Source organism: Pteronotus mesoamericanus, unplaced genomic scaffold (genome assembly GCF_021234165.1).
Source record: "Pteronotus mesoamericanus isolate MK-2021 breed Mesoamerican mustached bat unplaced genomic scaffold, CSHL_Meso_final contig_87, whole genome shotgun sequence".
Taxonomy (NCBI): Eukaryota; Metazoa; Chordata; class Mammalia; order Chiroptera; family Mormoopidae; genus Pteronotus; species Pteronotus mesoamericanus.
The window spans coordinates 148425-173729 of record NW_026555273.1 but is presented as its reverse complement, the minus strand read 5'-3'; the positions used below and the strand labels follow the sequence as shown (position 1 = coordinate 173729).

The window sequence follows — 25305 nt, the reverse complement described above, 5'->3', positions numbered from 1 at the left end:
CACTGAGATGCTCAGGGATTAAGATTCACCTTTTGCAGGGCAGGACCAGCTAGAGCCAAGTCTTGTGCTCTTTCATATCACAACAACATAGCTGCTATTCACTTTAATGTTTTCATGTCAACCTGAACCAAGAGTCATTAGATAGATAATGATTGACAGAAGTTAAAAAATCACACAAAGCCAAAAAGAAGCGATTTGGGGATTACATTAACATTAATACTTGAGAGCTGATGGTGTGTACATTTAAACATTTCCAGACCTAGCTTTTACCCTAATCTGGGAACAAGAACATGGTACTCATCACTTGCCCTTACACAAGCATATGTTTGTAGGAAGTGGGGATTTACCCTTTTAACAGTCCAGGAGAAGCTGTGCTTCCCAGGTAGTGAGGTGTAGGATTGTCTAGTTTGATTGGAAAGTCATAAGTCTAGCCAGCCTCCCTGTGAACCCGTTTGTATAGAACTGGTTTTGTCTTTGAGACTGAATTCACTTTAGAGACTACCCAGCCTGTGGTTAAAGCAGGTGCCAATGTCAAGCTAAAGTTGAATATTTGAGAATATCTGGAACCCTGAACAGCCCTCACATATTTTCCTTTACTGGCTTCCAGTCTGTATCCAGCCACATGAAACTTTTAACATCTACCTCCTTCCTCCTCAGCTCCTGTTGAATCCATTCATTCTTTCTATTTTACCACTTCTGTTTCATCTCTAAATGATCTAATATTTATGTTCTCATCATTACAGTGTTTGGGAAAGAGGAATAGGTTTTGTCCATAGAGAGAGGGGTTGAGAAATTGATATATTTGTTTAGGATTGATTTCAAGTTGTAATCTCTGGCGTCAAAGAGACCCATCTGTTTAAAACTATCAGACACTAATTAACCACAGCTTAAGTACAATAGCAGGATTAAAGAGCAGTGTCCTGAATACTTCCACACATACTTGCAATTTAGCACTGTTACTTATGAAGGGAAAAATTTTGTAGTGTAGATGGATCTCCCATCCACTTGACTGGTGTAAGTTCCCAGAGACTAAACAACAGGGAAGAAGCCTGAGGAGCTTTTGATCAAAGACTTGCCAGGAATTGCATTCATCTTGTTATAAAGACCATATTAATTCTAAATTCTTTTTCTCTCACCTCTTTGATTCAATCTGGACTCTCCTCTAAACAAATTCTTTGGTGATAGTTAATAAAGATACCACCATTCTCTACATAAACAAGGGTTGAATTGACTAATTCTTCTTTGAGTGATCTCTTCCTGAGTAAACCAGTGCTATTCCTACAAAGTCTATTAATACCAATTCTCTCACATATGACCCTGAGCCTTTATCTCCAAGGCTAACATCAAGGAATTTTGGGACAGTGGTCAAACTCCAGTCTCTATCTCCTTCTAATCTATGTTATGCTCAATTTATACTGTGATTCCTCTGACAGAAAAAGGAGAATGGGGAGCAGGGGGGAAAGAAGGAAGAATAGAAGGAGGAGGAAGGGAAGGATAAGCAGCTAAAGAAGCAGGAAGAGCAGCAGGAGGATAGGGAGGAAGGGGATAGAAGAAGAAGAGGGTGAAAAGGAGAAGCAGGAGGAGAAGGAGCAAGAGGAGAAAAAAGAGAAGTAGAAAAAAGAGGAGGGGAGGGAAAATAGGAAGAAGAAGAGGAGGGTGAGGAGTAGAAGGAGGAAGGGAAGGAGAAGAGAGGAGGGGAAAGGAGGAAGAACAGAAGGAGGAGCAGAAGGAAGAGAAGGAAGGTGAGGAGGAGAAGTAGGTGGAGCAGGAAGTGGAGAAGTAAGAGGAGCAGGAGGAGAAGGTGAGGTAGGAAGAGAAGGAACATAAAAAAGAAGAAGAGAAGGAGAGGGGAGAGGAGAAGCAGCAGAAGGGGGAGACTGAGGAAAAGGAGTAAATGGAGGAGGGAGAGAAGAGGATAGATAAGAAAGAGAAAGTGAAAAAAGAAACAGAAGAAAGAGGAGAGGGAGGATGATAATGAGAGCAGTAAAAGAGGAAACAGATGAAGGAAGTGGAGAAGCTGGAAGAGGAGAGGGAGAAGGAGGCAGACGAACAGAGAGAGGAGGAGCAGTAATAGAGGAGAAGCAGGAGGAAGAAGGGCAGGAGAAAGTGCAGAAAGGAGAGGAGGAAAAGGAGGGACAGAAGAAGCAGGAGGAGGAAAAGCAGAAGGAAGGGGAGCAAGAATAGGAGGAGAAGGAGGAAGAGGAGGAGGAGTGGGGAGGTGGACTAGAAGAATGAGAGGAATGACAGGAGGAGAAACAGGGAAAGAGGAGAAAGAGAAGAGAAGCAGGAAAAAGAGAAAGAGGAAGAGGTGAACAGGACAAAGAGCAAGATGAAGAGGAGGAAGAGAAGAAGCAGAAAGAGGAGGAGCAAGGAAAAGAGGAGAAGCAGGAGAAGGGCAAGAATGAAGATATAGGAGATGTCAGGATGGCAGAGGAGTGAAGAGAAGTCTCATTCACCTCTTCCCAGGACCAATCTGGAATTACAATTAAATTGTGGAGAAATCACCTGGAACAAACAACTATACAATACCAAGAGAGGAGCCTTAAAACCTTGGACAGAGAGAGGAATCAGCTTCAGCACAACCTATCTGGTAAGGAGTGTGGTAGAGACTCGAGAAGGCGGATTGGGTGCCCATGGGCAACAGCACCAGAGGGATATTTAAATGGACAATTGGATCCCCCTGAGAAGAGTGGGGTGTGAACCATAAGCAGGGATTTCCAGCCTACAGCAACAGATCCCAAAAAGTACACAGATAACAGCCAGCTGTGAAAAGCGATAGGGTTGCTCTCTGCCAGAAAGTGGAAGCTGGAGACACAAAGAGCCATTTAAAGGGACAACACGTACATTTTTATTTGTAGTCACTTATCCTAGACTCCAGCAAAGGCGGGGGCAGAGTAGGCCGGAGCCACCTGAGGAAAGAGTGAGAAAGGATGCTTTGAGGAGAGAACTAAGAAAGAAGCTGGCATGGTTGTGGTACTGACTCCTCCCCCATATGGCAGCAGCCATCTTGCTCAGGTAGACCATGCCCCCTGAGCAGCAGCAGCATGACAGGACACAATAACCCCTATCACAGGCGGGACTCTGCCCCTCCCTGTGGTACCTGAGCCTGACTGCTGAGTGCAGAGTGACTAGATTAAAAACAGGAGGAGACAGCCGCAGACAGTAGATTCCTGGAAGTCTTGAAGACTGCCTAAGGTCAGATGAGTTCAAGAGCTGACAGCATCAGAAGCAGATTCAGAAAGAAAAAAACAGTGGTCCTCTACCATAGAAGTTCACAACACAAAGTCAGGAAATCAAGACAGATCAATTTAAGAAGCAGGAAATGGAAATAAGAGCCTCACAAAAAGGAGGAATCCTCAGAAAGAGAACTAAATGGAATAGAAGAAGCAAGTAAACTATCAGATATTGAGTTCAAAACAATGGTTCTAAGGAAGTTCAGTGAGCTCAGTGAGTTCAAAGAACATTATCAAAAAATACAGGAAAACTACAAGGAACTTACTGCAAACTATATCGGCATGAAAAAGGACATGGAAACTATCAATGGGAGACAAGAGGAAATGAAGAATATAATTTCTGAATTGAAGAACACAGCAAAAGGAATCAAAAGCAGGCTAGATGAAGCAGAGGATCAAATCAGTGAGCTGGAGGATAAGGTAGAAAAAACGTCTTAGAAAGAGTAAGTAAATGAAAAAATACTAAAAAAGAATGAAGAGACATTTAGGCAAATGCAGGACAACCTGAAACATATTAATATCCATATAATAGGGATACCAGAAGGAGAAGAGGAGCAAGAGATAGAGAACATGTTTGAAAAAGTACTGATGGAAAACTTCCCTAATTTGAGGAGAGAAAAAGTCACACAATTCCAGGAAGCACAGAGGGTCCCATTCAAGAGGAATCCAATGAGGCCCACTCCAAGGCACATTATCATTAAAATGGCAAATATCAAAGACAAACAGAGAATCCTAAAGGTAGCAAGGGAGAAACCGTTAGTATCATACAAGGGAGCCCCGATACCACTAGCAGCTGACTTCTCAATGGAAACATTACAAGCCAGAAAGGAATGACAAGAAATATTCCAAGTAATGAAAAGCAAAGGCCTACAACCAAGACTGCTTTGTCCAGCAAGGCTCTCAATTATAATGGAAGGTGAAATAAGGAGTTCTCCTCATTTAACCTAAAAGAAGTCTAAAAGAATACACCTCCACCAAACCAGCACTGCAAGATATACTTAAAGGGACTGCTTTAAGAAGATGAAGAAAAGAGTAAGAGAGGAACACAGGTACAAAGGGAAAAAAATGAATAAGTACCTATCAATAATAACTTTAAATGTAAATGGATTAAATGCTTCAATCAAAAGACATAGGGTAGCTGAATGGATAAGAAAGTATGACCCACACATATGCTGCTTACAGGAGACCCTCCTCAGAATGAAAAACCTACACAAACTGCAAGTAAACGGATGGAAAAAAGTATTCCAAGCAAATGGGCAGAGAAAAAAGCTGGGGTAGCAATACTTATATCAGACAAAATAGATTTCAGAACAAAGGCCATGAGAAGAGACCCAGAAGGACACTTCATAATACTCAAAGAAAGAATCTATCAAGAAGACATAAACATTGTAAATATATATGCACCCAATATAGGAGCACCCAAATATATAAGGAAAATCTTGGAGGACTTCAAGAAAGATATAGACAGCAACACACTGATAGTAGGGGATTTTAACATCCAACTCTCAAAAATGGATAGATCTTCCAAACAAAACATCAACAAGGATGTTGTGGAACTGAACAACACATAAGGTCAAATGGACTTAACTGATATACATAGAACATTTTATCCCAAAGAAGCAAAATACACATTCTTTTCAAATGCACATGGAACATTTTCAAAGATAGATGACATGTTAGGACACAAAACAAACTTCAACATATTTAAGAAAATTGAGATCATAACAAGCATTTTCTTAGGCCACAAAGGCTTGAAACTAAGAACCAACCTCAAGGAAATAACTCAAAAGCATTCAAACTCATGAAGACTGAATAGCATGATATCAAGCAATGAAAGGGTCAATAATAGGAACAAAGAAGAAATAAAAAAGTTTCTGAAAACAAATGAAAATGAACACACAACAGTCCAAAACTTATGGGACGCAGTGAAGGCAGTCCTGAGAGGGAACTTCATAGCAATATAGGCCTACGTAAAAAAAGTAGAAACATTTCAAATAAAAGACCTAATCCTACAGCTTCAAGAACTGGAGAAACAACAACAAACAAAGCCCAGAAGGAGTAGAAGGAAGGAAACAATAAAGACCAGAACAAAATTGAATGACATAGAGACTAAAATAACAATTCAAAGGATTTATAAATCCAAGAGCTGGTTCTTTGAAAAAATATATATAATTGACAACCCTTTAACCAGACTCATCAGGCAAAAAAGGAAAAGAACACAAATAAATAAAATCAGAAGTGAAAGGGGAAATTACAACTGATACCACAGAAATACAAAAGATTGTAAGAAATCATTATCAACAACTATATGACAAGAAATTTGAAAACCTGGGTGAAATGAACACATTTGTAGAAACATAATCTTCCAAAACTGAATCAAGAAGAAGCAGAAAACCTGAACAGACCAATAACAGCTAGTAAAATTGAAGCAGTAATCAAAAATCCCCAGCACACAAAAGCCCTGGACTGGACAGCTTCACAGGAGAATTTTATGAAACATTTAAGGAAAAGATAACCTGTATCCTTCTCAAGCTATTCCAAAAAATCCAAGAAGAGGGAAGATTCTCAAACTCTTTTTATGTGGCCAGCATCATCCTAATCCAGAAAACAGATAAAGACACAAAAAAGAAAGAAAACTACAGGCCAATATTGCTGATGAACATAGAGGCTAAAATCCTAAACAAAACATTGGCACACCATATCCAGCAATACTCAAAAATCATCCACCAGGATCAATTGGGATTCACCTGGGGATGCACGGATGGTACAATATTTGCAAATCAATAAATGTAATACATCACATAAACAGAATGAAAACAAAAATCACATGATCATATCAAAAGATGTAGAAAAAGCCTTTGATAAGGTACAGCACCCATTTATGATAAAAACCCTCAACAAAGTGGGAGTTGAGGGAGCATGCCTCAACATAATAAAGGCCATATATGAGAAACCTACAGCCAACATTATACTCAATGGACAAAAACTAAAAGCTCTCCCATTAAGATCAGTAATAAGACATGTGTATACACTTTCAAAATTGTATTTAACATAGGATTGGAAGTCCTAGTCACAGTAATCATATAAGAAAAAGAAATAAAAGGCATCCAAATTGGAAAGGAGGAGGTAAAACTGTCATTGTTTGCAGATGACATGATAGTGTACATAGAAAACCCTATAGACTCCATCAAAAAACTACTTGACCTAGTAAGAGAATTTGGCAAAGCAGTGGGATACAAAGTCAGTATGCAGAAATTGAAAGCATTTTTGTACACAATGAAAATATCAGAAACAGAAATCAAGGGGAAAAAATCCCATTTGCTATAGCAACAAGAAAAATAAAGTACCTAGGAATAAAACTAACGAAGGAGGTAAAAGACCTGTTCTCAGAAAATTACACAACATTGAAGAAAGAAATTAAGAAAGACACAAATAAATGGAAGCATATACTGTATTCTTGGGTGAGAAGAATTAACATCATCAAAATGTCCATGCTAGCCAAAGCAATTTAAAGATTCAACACAATCCCTATGAAAATACCAATGACATATTTCAGTTGTAGGACAAACATTTCAAAAGTGTATATGGATCCATAAGTGAGCCCAAATATCCTCAGCAATTTTGAGAAAGAAAAACAAAATAGGAGAGATCACAATATCTGATATCAAACTATATTACAAGGCCCCTGTAATCAAAACAGTCTGGTACTGGCATAAACAGACACAGAATAGGCATAGATCAATACAACAAAACGGAGAACCCAGAAATAAACCCATGTCCCTATGGTCAATTAATATTCAACAAAGGGGGCAGGAGCATAAAATGGAGCAAAAATAGCATCTTCAACAGATGATGTTGGGAGAGATGGACAGGTACATGCAAAAAAAAAAAAAAAGAAAGAAAGAAAAGAAAAGAAACTTGACCACTAACCTACACCATACACAAAAAGAAACTCAAGGTGGATAAAAGACCTAAATACAAGTCATGATACCATAAAAGCCTGAGAGGAGAATATAGGCAGGAAAATTTCAGATATTCCACACAGCAATTATGGGGGGCCTCAGCTCCCAAAGCCCCCTGATTTACCACAGATGAAAGAAAGAGTCATTTCAAACACCATTTGCCTGTCAAGGAAAGAGGAAAGCAACCTTTCTCAAGGAGAATGCCCCAAGTCCCCGTGCTGAATGGCTTTTATCGAGAGGGTTACAAGAAGGGGATAGGTAGCAGGAATGTATAGGTAATCTAATTACATCAGTAACCTAAGTTTACTAAGAATAGGTGATGTTTAAAGAAGACAATGGCAGGAACACACTGAATTGCTTGGGTCCTAGATGAGCAAACATTATGGCGCCAGATGGGATTTGGGTCAGGGTTCAGGAATTTTGTAAATTTCCTTCCCAGCCTTGAGCTGGTTATCTGGTATAAGATTAATAGGGCTTGAGGGAGAAACAAAGCATGCTAGGCCTGATTTTTCCCTTGGACCCCTTGGAGTTATTATAAGGTCCTGCCTATCAACTGCATTACCGGTGTTCTGACCAAGTCTTACAGTTCCTCTCCCAGGCTCCAGCTTGTTGGGGGTGGCTAAAGTCCCTGATACCACTCAAAGCAGCCCCCTACAAGCAATATTTTCACCGATATGTCCCCTAGAGCAAGGGATATAAAGGAAAGAATAGTCAAATAGGACTACATCAAATTAAAAAGCTTCAGCATGCTAAAGGAAACAAAATGGAAAGGGAACCAGCTAGATGAGAAAATATATTTGCCAATAACACCTTGGACGAGGGTTTGATTTCCAAAATATGTAAAGAACTCATATGACTCTACAACACAAGTCATATGGGCAAGGACATGAACAAACACTTCTCCAAGGAGGACATACAGAGGGTGCAAGACCTATGAAAAGATACTCACCATCACTAACCATCAGAGAGATGCAAATTAAAAACACAATTAGATACCACTTCATACCAGTCAGTATGGCCATCATAAATCAACAAACAATAAGTACTGATGAGGTTGTGGAGAAAAGGGAACCCTAGTACACTGTTGGTGGGAATGCAGACTAGTGTGGCCACTGGAAAACAGAATAGAATTTCCTCAAAAAACTAAAAATATAACAGCCTTTTGACCCAGCAATTCCAGTGCTGGGATTATATCCTAAGAATCTTGAGACACAATTCAAAAGAACCTATGCACCCTAATATTCATAGCAGCACAATTTACAATAGCCAAGAGCTGGAAACAGCCTCAGTGTCTATCAGCAAATGAGTGGATAAAAAAAAAACTGTGGTACACTTACACAATGGAATACTATGCAGCAAAAATAAAGGAACTCCCAGCCTTCATGACAGCTTGGATGGACCTGGATGGTATTATATTAAGTGAAAAAGCCAGGTTGTGGAAGACAAATACCATGTGATCTCAGGTATAATTGGAACCTAATCAACATAACAATCAATCGTGCATAATAGAACCAGAGACATGGAAATAAAGAACAAACTGACAGTAACCAGAGGGGAGGGGCGAAGGGAATAATGGGGGAAAGAAGGTAAAGGGTCATTAAGGAACATGTATGAATGATCCATGGGCAAAGACGATGGGAGTGGATGTGGGCTGAATGTGAGAGATGGGGATGGGTAAGAGGGGGAGAGTAATGGGGGAAGAATGGGGACAACTGTAATTGAACAACAATAAAAAAAATCCCATGCTGTTTATAATTTTATAGTATAAGCTCCAGTGTATTAAATGGGTTTTTTAAGTGTAATTTTAGGTACATGTATGTATTCATGTGTGTATACACACACACATATGATCATTCACAGAGAGAGGTATGTATAAGCTTTTAAAGATATTATTTACTTATTTTTAGAGACAGGGCAAGGGAGGGAGATAGAAAGGGAGTAAAAGATGATGTGAGAGAGAAACATCTATCAGTTGCTTCTCCTATGCACCCCAACTAGGGACCAAACCCGCAATTCAGGCCTGTGCTCTGACCAGTGATCAAACTAATGACCTTTCATTTTGTAGGACAATGCCCAACCAACCAAGCCCCACTGATATGATCTATAGATTTTTATGTAAGTGTTCATTCAAAGCACTTTGTTGAGCCCAAAGGAGAGAAAGTGGAAAAACATTATGGAAAAATTATCTGGACACAATTACCCTGATCTCTCTCTTCTGTTTCACTTCCCCTTTAACATAGTCCTTCATTCACAAAGCCACTAGAGAACTCTACTAATATAATTAATGGTAGCTGCTAGAACCAACAACCCTCAAATCTTAGTATCTGTACATAATAAAAGTTAGTTTCTGCTTACAACATATATTTAGAATGTTTCCTATTGGGCAGCACTCCTAGAAGGTTCTCCTATTAGTAGTGCCATGGACCAATGCTGCCACCATCCTATGGCTTCAAGGTCACCCCAAAGGAAAGAGTGAGTATAGAAATTGCATGGAATGAGAAGATAAGGCTTAGAAGTGGAACACATTACTTTTGTTTACATTCTTTGGTCATAACTTAGAAATATAGTATCACCTACTAGGGCGGTGGGAAGTATAATCCTGTGTGCATCATTTCTGTCATAGGACCTTTCCTAGTTGGTCCTACCAGGGGTGGTCCCCATCATAAAAGCACCAATGTTTATATCAAAGATATTATATCCTAATGCTCCCCACAACCCATCTTGAAGATGACAGAGCAGGGTTGGCCTCCTTCAAAATGCAGGGGGAATGACTCATTCTGCACCTCTGTTCTGTACCCTGTTACCTAAGCTTGAGGCAGCTCAGCTTGTCTCATGCCCGTGAAGACAGTTTCAGTCTCAGGACTCAATTCTCTCCCCATCTGAGCTCCCACCCCCACTATCCTATTCCCCCATAATCTCCTTCTATTCATCCCCCTTAGCCTCCCTGAAGACTCACATAAGGAGAACTTTTTTCCCACCTTTATTAGCCTAAAAACAAAAACTTAGAGATACCATCTCAAGAAGATTAGCTCCCTGAAGATCTCCAATCCTCCAAGCATGCAAACAGCTGAGCTCTTCACCTGCAAGTCCTACTCCAGGTGATAGTGATGCAATGGACCAAAACAAGATTAGGAGATATAATGGGTTATGCCTCAGACATCTTGTGCTTACAGTGCCATAGGAGGAGACCTCCATACACCAGGCGTAAATATGGCTTTGGAGCTCGCAAGAAATCTAGACCATATATCTTATATTTGATAGAATAAACATTCAGGGACTGTTTAAAAACTTGAAATTACAGTGTCTTAAATGAGATGAGGTTTCATTCTCTCCCTCATAAGCATAAGCAATCCAGGGTTGATGCAATGTCAGATGGGTTAGGACCTAAGCTCCTTTGGTCTTGTTGCATGTTTGCAGTCCAAGATGACTCACTACCACCTGCATTCCAGCCAGCAGAAAGGGGCATTAGGCAAGGAGAGAGCAAGCCTTTCCCTGTAAAGGCATAACCCTGAGAGATACACATATTGCTTCTGCTTACATACCAGAAATTAGTCACAAGGCTACATTAGACTGAAAGAAAGGCTAAGCAATGTAGTTATTATTCCAGGCACCATTTTCACAGTTTATTTCTATTACTCTGGAAGAAGAGAAGAGTGAATATTCTGAAATGTCTAGGAATCTCTGCCACACACCCCATCATGAAAACATTTTTGAGCATGTACCCCCAATATATGTATATTTCTTCATAATAATATGTATGTCTAGGTATATATTTGTAGAACTTATTTTTGTTCTTTTTAGATAAAAATAAAAGTAATATTTTCTCTTTATGTGTCAAGAAATCACCTAGTGCATACCCCCTTGGAAACACAACCCCTTTATAAACCAACAACAAAGAGATTGTGGCTGAAGTTCTAGTTGGATAAGATCGCCCAAAGAAAACACATAGAAGGATAAGGAAGCACAAAGGATCAATGATTTGGAAACATCAATATTTAAGAATTGAGCAAGCCCTGTCAGGGTAGCTCAGTTTGTTAGAGTACCATCCTGATACACCAACGTTGCAAGTTTTATCCCTCATCAGGGCACATACAAGAAGCAACCAATGCATAAATAAGTGAAACAACAAATCAATGTTTCTCTCTCTCTCTCTCTCTCTCTCTCTCTCTCTCTCTCTCTCTTTCTCTCTATCCGTGTCTCTTTCTCTCTCTTTCTAAAATCAATCAATAAAAAGAGTTGGTCAGAAAGGAAAGTAAGAATAATCTGAGAAACTGAGGAAGAGTCATGGAGATGTAGAAGGAGAAATGGGATAGTGGTTTTAAGGAAATCTGGGGAAAGGAGAGTTTCAGGAAAAGTCACCTGTGGTGAAGACTACTGACAAGAGGCCATTGACTTTCATTGGTAACCAGATTGAAAAGAGATTAGGATGAATAGATAAGAAAGGATTAGATAGTATGTTTGCTTCTATGTACAATAAAAGAGGGAACTATGGAGGATTATTAAGTGGAGAAGTCACAGAATGATAGCTTAATGTAAAGAAGACTCATGTGGGCATTTGTATGAATAGTGGGTTAGAAGTGCAAGAACCTGAAGTCTGAACACCCACCAGGTTATGAACTCAGACCAGGTTGACTAGAGTAGAAATGGCCTCAAACACATTGCTTAGAAGAAATGGAAATGACCCAGTGACCAACTTGATATGAAGACTTATGGAGAAGGAAAAGAAAACTGACTCCTAGTTTAGGACCCTAAAAGCTGAGAGAATAGAAGTGCCATTGAAACCATTATTTGGTGAAGTTCTGATGGGTAATGCAGAGATGCTTCCTGGAGAAGGTATGAGAATGTTTCAGTCCCAAAGTACTTAATCCTCTATTCCAGCTTTCCTCCAGCACACACCTAGGCATACAAACTCAAGTTCATAATTCCCAAACCTTATTCCCTGCAGTGTCAAGGGTGCATTCATGTCTAGATGCTGTCCCAGAGACTCTCTGGCTAGCCAAGCTGACTTTAATGTGATGCCCAGGGGCTTGCTACCAGCTTGTCACTGAGAGCAAAGGAAGCGGCTCCTTCTCATTCAGGGTGAAACTCCCTGACCTTTGCAGCAGCAAGAATCCTGTCATTGATGCAGGACCATATCATGTGCATTTCATCTCTAAGGCAACCATACACACAACTCTAAAAGTTGGGGCAGAGGTAAGTACTTGTCAGAAACATCAGCATGGACACAGCCTTCATCTCTTGTCCACCTCCCATCATCAAGAAATGGTTCAAAGGAAAGAAAAAAAATAAGCATTTGAGGAAGCAGGATGTCATTCTCAACAGCAACAGCCTCTCACCTTCCACTGTGCTCTACCCCCAGGGCTTTCCCTGCAGAATTCTGGTCCACTTGGTTTGTTGCCCACAATGAAGTAGAACTGTCTCTCAGAGCTCTCTCATTAGGGATGGTCTGTGGCTGCCTCTTTCTCATACTCCTCATGGGTTGGATGAGAGTTAGCCTGCAGGACAAGAATGGTCAAAGGAATTCAGGAAACTGCTCACTTGGACCAGGATGAATCTGGGCACTGTCTTTGAAGCTCTCCTGGGCAGTATCTCAGACTAAACTGGATATTCTCCAGGCCCAGGAACTTCAATAAGATGTGGAAGCTGGGGGAAGCATCCCTCAGGGATTAAAATAGAATCCTGGTTTTGAATGGTGGTTCTTGGTAAAAACACTAATGGGGGAGAGCCACCCACCTCCTCCCTAGAAACAGTCTACTGGCCTAGCTGTCTCTAAATTGACACTTCCTCCATCAAGTTATTTCAAAGATAAAATAGAAAAATACAAATCTCATAAAGAAGGCTAAACAGGCTCTGATATTTGAACTAAATAATATGAAAAACTTAAGGTTAAAACAGTTTTCTGGTGCCCCTCCCAACTGTGGGGCTGATGCTGAAATTTTTGGGCATCTCGGAGAGTGGAATTCACTTAATACTTATTGAGCACTGTCTAGGCTCACTTTCTAAATCTTGGAGATGAAGGGAGATCAAATGAAAAGGTATAAAATGCTGTAGGCTGAAGAAATAACATGTCCAAGGAACAAAGTGAGAGAAAGTGCTTTATCCTGGCAGGTTAAACAAATGGTTAAATTTTAGATCAGGTTGGTCACAGAAGAGGGAAGAAGAGTGGATGCTATGGCTGTAAAAGTAAGGTCTAGCTAGATGTGATGTTCTTCTGTGGTGGGGAACTTGGGTTTTATTCAAAGGACAATGGGGAGTTATTGAAAGATGTTAAGCCAAGATAAGACATAATCAGATTTGTTTTAGAAATGCAGCATGGTGGATAGCTAAGAATGCAATGTGGCACAATAGCCTGACAGGCTAGTTGTATCTTGCTTTCTCCACTGTAGTCTTGGGGAAAAAAACCCCACTCCATTTCCTTCTCCCACCCCAGGAATTGTGCCTTTGAGGCCTGGGCTTCCTTACCAACAGTGGGAAATGTTTTGTGTGTATCAAAGCAAAAAGAAAGAAAGAAAGGAGAGAAAGAAAGAAAGAAAGAAAGAAAGAAAGAAAGAAAGAAAGAAAGAAAGAAAGAAAGAAAGAAAGAGAAAGAAGTAAAGAAGGAAAGAGAGAAAAAAGAAAGAAAGAAAGAGAGAGAGAGAGAAAGAAAGAAAGGATGAAAAAAGAGAGAAAGAAAGAAAAAGAGAAAGAAAGAAAGAAGGAAAAGCAAGCCAGGCCAGCCTGCCTCTTTGTTTTACAAGGGCTGGCTGGGTCTAGCCAGGGAGTGGGCTGATAACTGAGGAGGGGAACTAGATTCAGAGAGGTTATGGGAAATGTGAGGGACTTTCAAAGAAGCAGAAGTCCCTGGCATTTGGTGACTGGTGGTTATGGGGGTAAGGAGAGGAAGGAATTTAGACTATCTCCCAGATTATCAGCAGAACTAATACAAAAATGAATGGTGGGACTAGTCAGTTAATGGAAAAGAGGGTTCAGGTAGCTCTTAGAAGAGCAGATCCCAATAGGTCTGGGCAGCAAGAGGCAGTGAGCTTCAGAAGTGGAAGAAAATTTCATCACTACCCTGCTGCCAAGCACTCTGTGATCTCGGCTTCCCTGGCACTGACCAGTGAGAGGATCACCAAGAATGGTCTGGGAGCTGACTACATTTTTCATTGATGGGAAATACCCAGGGCAAGCTTTGAACTGGGATTTAGGAGACCTGGCCTGACCCCAAAGCACAGTGTGATATGGAGCCTATCCTGCAGGTCCTTAGGCCTTGTTTCCCTTGTTGGTGAAACAAGTGCAACTCCTTTTGGTCTGCATATTCATGAGGCTTGGAGGATCGACAGAAGTGCAGAGGGAGTGGAATGCATTGTCACAGCACAGTGACAGGTGTATGGAATGGCTGAGGAAGTAGGTCATCAGGGAAGGATTCCCAGAGAGATGGCTTGGAGCCTGGCAGTGGCTACTATGTTATATGTAAATTGAGGACTGCAGCCATTCTTCTCGGTGTCTCATCTGCTGGATGTAAAACTGCTGCCTGGTGAAGGGCATGGCCCAGCAGACACTAGTTCCTACTTGCACACTGGCTCAAAAAGCAAACTACTGTCACTGCCCCTGATTCCACTTTCAGCCCTTCCTTTTCAAGCTGCAGAGTGCTACTTTCTTCATGCTTACTGCCACCTCTAAGAGATGTCCATACAATAAAGAGGACTGTCAGAGGCTGTGACTCATTTTCCATTCCTTTTCTCCAACCAATTCTCCTCTCCCTCTTTACTCTGTTATCCACAAGTCTGCTGTCCTGATTGCTGAATTAATATTTTCTAATTACTTCCCCAAGGACTAGACTCTCCTGAGAGAAAAGAGAATATTTGCCCAATGCTCTCATGCCCTGGTGGGGGAGAAATATAACTAGATTTATTGTGAAACCTGCTAAAATCCAGGCTTTAGAATCCCTACACCTAGGACAGCCATATGAGGGCCTTTTTCCTCATTTTACAGACGAGGAAACTGAGTCTTTTTTTTTTTTTTTACAGTTCATGTACATTTTTATTGTTCAAATACATTTGTCTCCATTTTCCTGTTACCACTTTCCCCTGCCCCACCCACCTTCACCTCCCACCCTCAATCCTGGCCCCCCTTTGGCTTTGTCCACGGGTCCTTTATACACGCTCCTTGATTTGACCCTTCCCCTTCTTTTCCCCTTTATACCCCCTCTCTCCCTCTGGTTACTGTCAGTTTCTTTTTTCTTTCATTGTTGCTGGCTATATTTTCCTTGTTTGTTTGTTTTGTTGATTAGGTTCCACTAACAGGTGAGATCATATAGTATTTGTCTTTCACCCCTGGCTTATTTCACTTAGCATAATGTTCTCCAGTTCCATTCACGTGGTTGTGAAGGGTACTAGCTCTTTCTTTCTTTCTTTCTTTCTTTCTTTCTTTCTTTCTTTCTTTCTTTCTTTCTTTCTTTCTTTCTTTCTTTCTCTTTCTTTCTTTCTTTCTTTCTTTCTTTCTTTCTTTCTTTCTTTCTTTCTTTCTTTCTTTCTTTCTTTCTTTCTTTCTTTCTTCTGCTGCATAGTATTCTATTGCGTAAATATCCCATATTTATTGATGGGCACTTAGTTTGCTTCCAGCACTTGGCTATTGTAAACTGTGCTGCTATGAACATTGGGGTGCATAGGTTCTTTTGAATTGGTGTTTCAGGGTTCTTAGGGTACAATCCCAGCACTGGAATTGCTGAGTCAAAAGGCCATTCCATTTTTAGCCTTTTGGGGAAATTCAGTACTGTTTTCCACGGTGTCTGCACCAGTCTGCATTCCCACCAACAGTGTACTAGGGTTCTCTTTTCTCCACAACCTCAACAGCACTTGTTTGTTGATTTGTCTATGATGGCTATTCTGATTGGTGTGAAGTGGTATCTCATTGTGGTTTTAATTTGCATTTCTCTGATGACTAGTGATGCTGAGCATCCTTTCAAATGCCTATGGGCCCTGTGTATGTCCTTGGAGAAGCATCTGTTCAGGTCCTTTGCCAATTTTTTAATTGGATTGTTTGTCTTTCTGGAGCAGAGTCACATGAGTTCTTTATATATTTTGGAGATCAACCGCTTGTCCAAGGTATCATTGCAAATATATTTTCCCACACAGTTGGTTCCCTCTTCATTTTGCTGACATTTTCTTTAGCCATGCAGAAGCTTCTTATTTTGATGAAGTCCCATTTGCTTATTCTTTTGTCTATATCCCTTTGTCTAGGGGACATATCGGTGAATATATTGCTGTGTGGAATATCTGAGAGAGGAAACTGAGTCTTGAAGAGTAAAGCAACTTGGCCAAGGTCACAAAAACAGTATGTAGGGGAGGAAAAAATATTATATTTTACCACCTTAGATTATCTAGCTGGGGTCCTGTAATTAAACTGACCAAAGAGAGAAACAGAATCTTACTAATGTACATCATGCATGTATACATGAGAGCACCCAGTGTTGAATAACCCAAAATGGTGTTTAGAACATGGGTATATATGTCATTTTAATCTAAACAAAAAAAGGGGGATTCTGGGCAGGGATGGCAAGATATGGGAACTTTATGAACAAAAATGTGGCATATGAGAGTTGTTTCACAAGGTTTGGTATGCAGATAAAGTCAGTGCCTGTCTATTTGCCCAGCTCTCTTATTAAGTGTAATTTTCCTTTGCACAGGGAAAGCTCTTTCTCCATTTTTAGATCTTTTCCTGTGCCTACTTGTTGTTAATGATCTTTAACTCTAAATATTCCATATTCCAGAAAGGCATATTTTAGGGTGGCATATTCGAGTACAAATCAGTATTTAAACCCAAGTACTCTTGACTTTGTGTTTTTCTTCCAGTCTCTCAAAAATATTTATTGTACTTTGTACCCAACATTGTACCATGCACCGTTGAGTCAAAGATAAGTGAAATAGTGCTTTGCCTTCAAGTATCTGCAGGCTAAACAAAAGACAGACACATACATAGTGTGGATAATGGCACACTAAGGCATGTAAAAGTCCTGCAATACCTCAGAGCAAGGAAAGGCTAAGCCAGGCTTTCCAGGAAGGTGACATCCCAGGGGTATCCCAGAGGATGAGTTGCAGCCTACCAGGCAGAGAAGGGGTCAGTTATGTGTAAAGCCACCTGGGCATGAAAGCATGTGGTATCATTGCCTTATTTGGCAGGATGCCTTCACACCTCCAAAGCGGAAATGTTCCCTGCCAGCATCTCTGGATAGCAGGATTGGTGTATAAAAATCAAAGTGATGCCCTTCTTCCCCAGTCCCTTTTCAAGGGACCTGGCCTGGAGACTGCCCCAAAACCTAGTTTCTTGGGGAAGGGCTCAAGGCCCTTTTGACAGCTACAGCTGCCCTCCCTCTGTCAATATTCAGTTTAACTTTGTATTTGACACCATTTAATTGCTTGTGATTAATTCTTCCCAAAGAAGCTAGAGAACCTCTCACCACCCTCAACTCTTAGGTACTACATAAGCTTTGTCATCTTGTTTATAAGCCTCCAGACCAGGGACTAGCAAACTTACATGTAAATAGCCTGCTGGTACAAGATGTAAAAGGCACCTGGTAAGGACTCTGTTTATTACTCAGGAGAGAGAGGGGGCACAAGAAGGCCTGTGTGCTGGGTGGCACAGTCCGGACTGCTACATTTCCACACACTGCTTGGCTGAGAAAGAGTCAGTGACCCTGAAACTGCAGGAAAGAAATGAAAGTAACACTACTAGTGACTGGCCTTTGGGAAACCTTGGACCATGCAGCCTAGAACAATTATCACCAAGGTTTCATCCTGCTTAAACATTTATTTAAGCAGCCAGGTATGGCCCTCGGCTTGGTGTGGTTGGAGGACATGGACTAAAGAGAGATAGGTCTTGTCCTCAAAGAAGTGTACATGGCAGAGGACATGTGACAGACCTGGGAGGAAGCGCCAATTAGCCAAAACAGCAAGATGAGGACTGGAAAAGGGTGGTGTGGGCTGGAAATGCTAGAGTGATTCCTTCCTCCTGACAAGGCTTCCAGCATGAGGGGCATTTAAGTTCATCATTGAAGAATAGATAGACCTTGCCCAGGCAGAGAGCAGAGAAGGAAACCTTGCAGGCCAGGTCTGCATGCAAGAAAATGAAGGAATTAAGTGAGCAAAGGCATGTTAAATACATGCTTAATTAAGTGGATTGTGTGTGAGGGCTTGGGACTAGAGAGGTAAATTGGAAGAGCAGCAGAAGGGATGGCAGGCAGGATAGGCTTGATTTGGCCTTTATGGTCCCCACATGACTAAGCTGTGACTTTATCTCCTAGACTTCAGATGTTTTTGAAGATGAGAGTGATATCAGTGGGAGTAGCTCTGTGTGTTAAAGCTATGGTCTAACCACTTACCTAAGAAGGCAGGGAGGGATCACCCTTAGCTGAAGTCTGACATCTACTAACACACTATCATGGCTTAGTTTAGAGCATAAGCCACGCCTCAGAGAATGGGAAACCACATGTCAGTGAGAATATGGGCTCTTGGAGGAGTTTAGTGTGAGGTAGATTCAAATGACATGGCACCTATGGCTGGAAAGGCAAGGCGAAGGAACTGTTGGGGAAATAAATTTAAAAAATTCTCTTTCCCTGGCCAGGTGGCTCAGTTGGAGCATCACCCCATACACCAAAAGTTTGTGAGATTGATTCCCAGTCAGGGTACATACCTAGGTTGTGAGTTTGATCTCCAGCTGGAACACCTATAAGAGACAACACATTGATGTTTCTCTCTCACATCGATATTTCTCTCCATATCTTCTCCCTCCCTTCCCCTCTCTCTAAAAAAATCAATACATAAAATCTTCTTTAAAATTCTCTACAGGTTTGGACATTTATTACACATATAGTCCTTATGGTCCAGCTATGTCAACTATCCAGGGAGTTTGTCATAAGGGACTCCAGTTCACAAGGGGCCTTTCTCATTTCAACATTTATGGCTTGTTAGTATTGAAAAAAAAAATTCTGGGAGAGAAAAAGATGGCAGAGGAGTGAATGGGAGTCATGTGGACCTCCTCCCAAGACCAAACTGGAATTGAGACTAAATAGTGTATAAATCCTAGAAAACACCTAGAAAACAATGGAATGATAGAGGGAGAGGAGCCTTGGAGCTGCAGACAGACAGTGGAATCAACTTTCACACATCCTAATGGGTGAGAAGTGCAGTGGAGGCTTGAGAGGGTGGGCTGGGCGCCCATGGGCACCAGCACCAGAGGGACATTGAAACAGCCAATTGGATCCCCCTTAGAGGAACAGGGTCTGAACCATAAACAGAGACCCCTAGACTACAGCAGCTGAAACCAGGAAAATGCACAGACAAAATGCAACCCCAAAAAGCTTAGGGGTGCTCTCTGCTAGAGACAGGTGGCTGGAGATGCAAAGAGACATTTAAAGGGCCAATGCAAAAATTTACAGTGGCAGCCGCCTTCCTTGATCTCTGGGTAGCGGCGGCAGGAAAGTTGGCTGGTGCCTGAGGAATGATTGGCGAGGAAAACTTAGTGAAGAGAACAGAGATGGTGGCCAATGGAGCCCTGGTCATAACTCACCTCCCACTCTGCAGCTACCACCTTGCCCAGGCATAAGAGAATCAATTAACCTGCCTTTTGTGTGCTCCTCACACAGCTTGTATGCATGTGAGCTAGGGCCTGAGTACAGACTAGCTGGAAGAAATAGAGGATTCCTGGCCAAAGAGGAAACATAGCTGCATAGAGACCCGTGAGGAGTGACTGGATATGGAGGGGTTGGAGAAAGAACTGGAGGATTATCTGAGATCCCCAGAGAAGACTCCCTCCCCATTCCATAGTCCCCATTTGCACAGGCAGGTCACGCCCCCAAAGAGGCAGAAGCTGGCGCAGGAGCCAGAAGGTGTGCGATTACAACAGGGTCCACAGAAATAGTGGATTCCTAGTCAAAGGGGTCACAGAGCTGCCCAGAGACCCTTGGGCAGAGAAGGAAACAGGATTAACTGAAGAGTCCCAGAGCTGACTTCTTCCCCTTTCCATAGTCTCCATTTTTGCAGGCAGGCCATGCCCCCAAAGAGCCAAAAGCAGGGAAAGCACACAACAGAAGACCCTAAACTGACCAGTACCCAGGCATGCACCTGGGCAGCAGGCAAGTGCGTGAGGTTGGGCAAATACACTAGCCCAGGCTGGGGCGAGGGTGCCTGCCCAGGCTGGGGTGTGGGCACACACAGGCTGGCAGGGGATCCTGCTCAGGCCGGCGAGCACGCTCAAGTGAGCCGGTGTGAGAGTGCAGAGAGATCTACAGAAATAGTGGATCCCGGCCGAAGGGGTCACAGAGTTGCCCAAAGACCGTTGAGGAGAGACTGGAGATAGAGGGGTTGGGGAGTCCCGGTGCTGACTCTTCCCCAGTCCACAAACACCATCTGGCTCAGGTGGACTACCCTCCTGAGTGATAGCAGCCTATAAGGGCACGATAGTCCCACCATCAGGAGGCACTGCTCTGTCCTGTGGTGCCTAAGTCTGACAGATGAGGACAGAGGGACCAGATTGCCAATCACAGGAGTCAGACACAGACAGTAGACTCCTGGAAGGCTCAAACAAACAACCCAAGGTCAGATAGGGTCAACAACTGACATCATCAGAGGCAGACCCAGAAAGAAAAGTAAAGAAAATAAATAAATAAATAAATAAATAAATAAAAGACCCTCCTACTACCATAGAAGTTTAATCCACAAAGTCAGGAAATCTAGATGGATCAATTGAAGCAGAAGCAAAAACAAACAAACAAACAAACAAACAAACAAACAAACAATAATAGACTCTCACAAAAATGGGAAGAAAAAGAAGTTCCCCCCAAATGAGGGGAAAGGAGGAATCCCCACTGAGAGAGCTAAATGAAAGAGGCAAGGGAACTATCAGATATTGAATTCAAAACAATGATTCTAAGGAAGCTCAATGAGCTCAGCCAGCTCAAAGATAACTATGAAAAACTATCAAGATCTTACAGCAAATTATATAAACCTGGAAAAGGACATAGAAACTATCAAGAAGACACAAGAGAATATGAAGAATACCATTTCTGAATTGAAGAACACAGTAGAAGGAATCAAAAGCAGGCTGGATGAAGCCAAGGATCGAATCAGTGAGATGGAGGATAAGGTAGGAAAAAAGCTCCCAGTAAGAACAAGAAATGGAAAAAAGACTAAAAAACAATGAAGAGGTATTTAGGGAAATGCAGGACAACCTGAAACACATAATAGGGATACCAGAAAAAGAAGAAGAGGAGCAAGGGATAGAGAACCTGTTTGAAAAAGTAATGATGAAAAATTTCCCCAATTTGAGGAGAGAAAAGGTCTCATGGATCCAGGAAGCACAGAAGGCCCCATTCAAGAGGGACTCAAGGAGGTCCACTCCAAGACACATCATCATTAAAATGGCAAATACCAAAGACAAACAGAGAATCCTAAAGGCAGCAAGGAAGAAACAAGGAGTAACATACAAAGGAGCCCTGATACAGCTAGGAGCTGACTTCTCAACAGAAACATTACAAGCCAGAAGGGAATGGCAAGAGATATTCCAGGAAATGAAAAGCAAGGGCCAACAACCAAGGCTGCTCTACCCAGCAAGGCCTATCATTAAAATAGAAGGGGAAATAAGGAGTTTTCCAGACAAAAGAAGGCTAAAAGAATACGTCTCCACCAAACCAGCACTACAAAATATGCTAAAGGGACTGGTTTAAGAAGATGAAGAAAAAGACTGAGAAAAAGAAAACACAGGTACAAAGAGAAGAAATGAATAGGTTTCTATCAGTGATAACTCTCAGTGTAAATGGACTAAATGTCCCAATCAAAACACACAGGAAAGCTGAATGGATAAGAAAACATGACCCACACATATGCTGCCTACAAGAGACCCACCTCAGAACAAAGGACCTACACAGATTGAAAGTAAAGGGACGGAAAAAAATATTCCAGGCAAATGGGCAAGAGAAGAAAACAGAGGTTGCAATACTTATATCAAACAAAATAGATTTCAAAACAAAGGTCATAAAAAGAGACCCAGAGAGACACTTTATAATACTTAAAGGAAGACTCTAGCAAGAAGACATAAACATTGTAAACTTATATGCACCCAGCATAGGAGCACCTAAATATATAAGAAAAATCTGGGATGACTTCAAAAAAGATATAGACAGCAACAGACTGATAGCAGGGGATTTTAACACCCTATTGCCAAAAATGCACAGATCTTCCAAACAAAACATCAACAAGGATATTGTGGAGCTGAATGACGCACTAAATCAAATGGACTTAACTAACATATATAGAACCTTACATCCTAAAGAGAAAAATACACATACTTTTCAAATGTGCATGGAACTTTTTCAAAGATAGACCCCATGATAGGACACAAAGCAAGCCTCCGCAAATTCAGGAAAATTGAAATAATACCAAGCTTTTTCTCAGAATACAAGGGCTTGAAACTGGAAATCAACCTCAAAGAGACACCTCAAAAACTTGCAAACTCATGGACACTTGCAGCTTTAATAAATGTACTCTCAAAACCTAAAACAAACAAACAAACAAATAAACAAAGACAACCTAAAAACTTTATGTTCTAAGAATTTGGCTAAGTAACTGTTGTAACCACATAGAAACTTTATTCCTTTAATATACATTTTTCTCCATTCTTTCATTTTGATTCAAATGGGCCTCACCCAGCACTCTGACTCATCTGCCTCTTTATCCCTTGCAGGACCTCTTCCTTAATCATTAAGCTCCCAGGACCATGGGGTTCTGATGAGCATTGAGTAATCTTTGAAACAAAGCCTCAGGTCTGTTGACCCCAGAGACAGATTTGATGGAACATTTTTAGGTCTCAGCTGTGTTTCAACCCCAGCCCTAGGAAAGTGGCAAACCAGGTGGAGAGATGCAATGGCTGACAACAGGATGAGATGCACTTGTTAGTATAGGTAGCTAGATATTAATAAAGGAAGGGGGAGAAGGGAATCAGACATTATTAAGCATAATAAACTAGAGACCTGAATCATATAATAAGCCTGCTTTGCTAGGAAGTTTCAGCATTCATAGGCATTCCAGGGGATTGCTTATACTATGAGGCATGTGCAATAAAAAATAAGATGACCAAAATAAGGAGAAGGAATCTAATCTGGAAAAGAGATCAAATTGGGTAGAGAATATAGAGACCTGGAAGATCTAGGAAATGGATTGGTTAGGGGGTGGGTGAAATATTAACCACAGAAAGGTTGGGACGTTTATTGGTTATTTTGAAAGAATACCTGATTGTTTCAAAGCACAAGGGAATATAATCCAAGATTAACAAAGGCTTCAGCTCAGTAATACATGTTTGCCTGGTTATTTGTGAGCTCTTGAATTCATGCATTTTTTCTCTCTCACTCAGTAACACACACTGTCTTGTATGCTCACATATTGCGGTCATGCTGGCCTAGTGTGGTAGACCTTACAAACTCAAAGAGCTAAAATAACCACATAGGATGGTCTAAAATTAAAACTGCCTAACTAAAAGCCAATAGTGTGGGGTCCTAGGCCAATATCTTTTTGACAAAGGTCAATCTTTCCTTTAACTTTGCCTGTCTAGTATCTTTTTGCACCTATGATAACATTTTTTTTTGGAATGTCAGAATAATCTTTTTTCAGACACCTTATGGCCCAATCTCCCACCACAGAGACCTCATTGTTATCTTGTTCTCTCTGCATACCACTTCTATGTACTATAAATGTTAACTATCCTATACTCACCAGTGTAAAATTAGTATATGTCTATGCTTTTCACTTTTTATCCAATCTCAGAGACTTCTCCAATTTGCTTTCTCCTGCTTTCCTAATCTATCACCAGTGAATTTCATGTAACCCCTATAGACTTCCCCTTTGATTCTGATGTATAAAATAAGTGGTAAAACTGCAATTTTCCAGAACATTTTCTCAATCCATTGTGATTTTCCTTCCGAGTGATTGTCATTTTGGCTCAAATAACCTCATAATAATTTCCTACAACTTTGGACATTTCTTACATCAACATGAAAAATGTTCTAATTAGGAAAAAAAGTTGAGATAAATAAAATGGACATTGATAAAGTTAAAACAAAGGCTTTAGTACAGTACTATCCATGGCTAAATGGACAAAGTTAAGCTCCTGTTGGTATCCCAAAATTAAAGAGTTTCAAACAAGTCTCTAAGAGACCTTGTGATCTGCCTTTCTTTGTCTTTACTGATGCTGCCCCACTCTCATCAGCCTCTGGCCCACTCTCTACTGAGCACCATGCCTTCAATTAAGTTGCAGAGTTCTGATTGAGAAATATTTGAAGTTGATGTTGAAATTGGCAAACAATCTGTGACTGTCAAGACCATGTTAGATTTGGGAATGGATGATGAAGGTGATGATGTCCCAGTTCCTTTACCAAATGTTAATGCAACAATATTAAAAAAGGTCATTCAGTGGTGTACCTACCACAAGGGTGTCCCTCCTCCTCCAGAGGATGATGAGAACAAAAACAAATGAATTGATGATATCCCTGTATGGGACCAAGAATTCCTGAAAGTTGACCAAGGAACACTTTTTGAACTTATTCTTGGCTGCAAACTATTCAGATATCAAAGGTTTGCTTGATGTTACATGCAATACTGTTGCCAATATGATCAAGGGAAAAACTCCTGAAGAGGTTTGCAAGACCTTCAACATCATAAACGACTTTACCAAAGAAGAAGCCCTGGTATGCAAAGAGAACCAGGGCTGTTAAGAGAAGTGAAATGTTGTGCCTGACACTGTAACACTGTAAGGCCTGTTCCAAATACTAGTTGCAATTGTTTATAATTGTTTATATTAGACAAACAGTAGACAAATGCAGCAGCACATGAACTGTATTGTCCTCATTGCATGTGTAGTTTGGGTACAGATTCCAAACCTATGGCCGAGTTTCTTCCAGTGTGACCAAAAAGTGTATTTTCTTTTTGCTCTGAATAAATCTGAATTGTGGGTCCTCTATGATAAGTGGAATTTTTGGCTTTCCCTTTCTGTAAAGTGATTTATCCCTAGTTTTTTGTCCAGTTAACTTTAGTTTAGTGACCTTTTAAAAGTTGGCATTGTAAATAAAAAACTTGCAAAAGTTT

General features: G+C 41.0%; 1 pseudogene; it reads left to right on the top strand.

Moving 5' to 3' along the window:
* Positions 1–24457: 24457 nt before the first annotated feature.
* On the top strand, positions 24458–24944 carry LOC129080273 (S-phase kinase-associated protein 1-like; annotated as a pseudogene).
* The last annotated feature ends 361 nt before the right edge of the window (positions 24945–25305 follow it).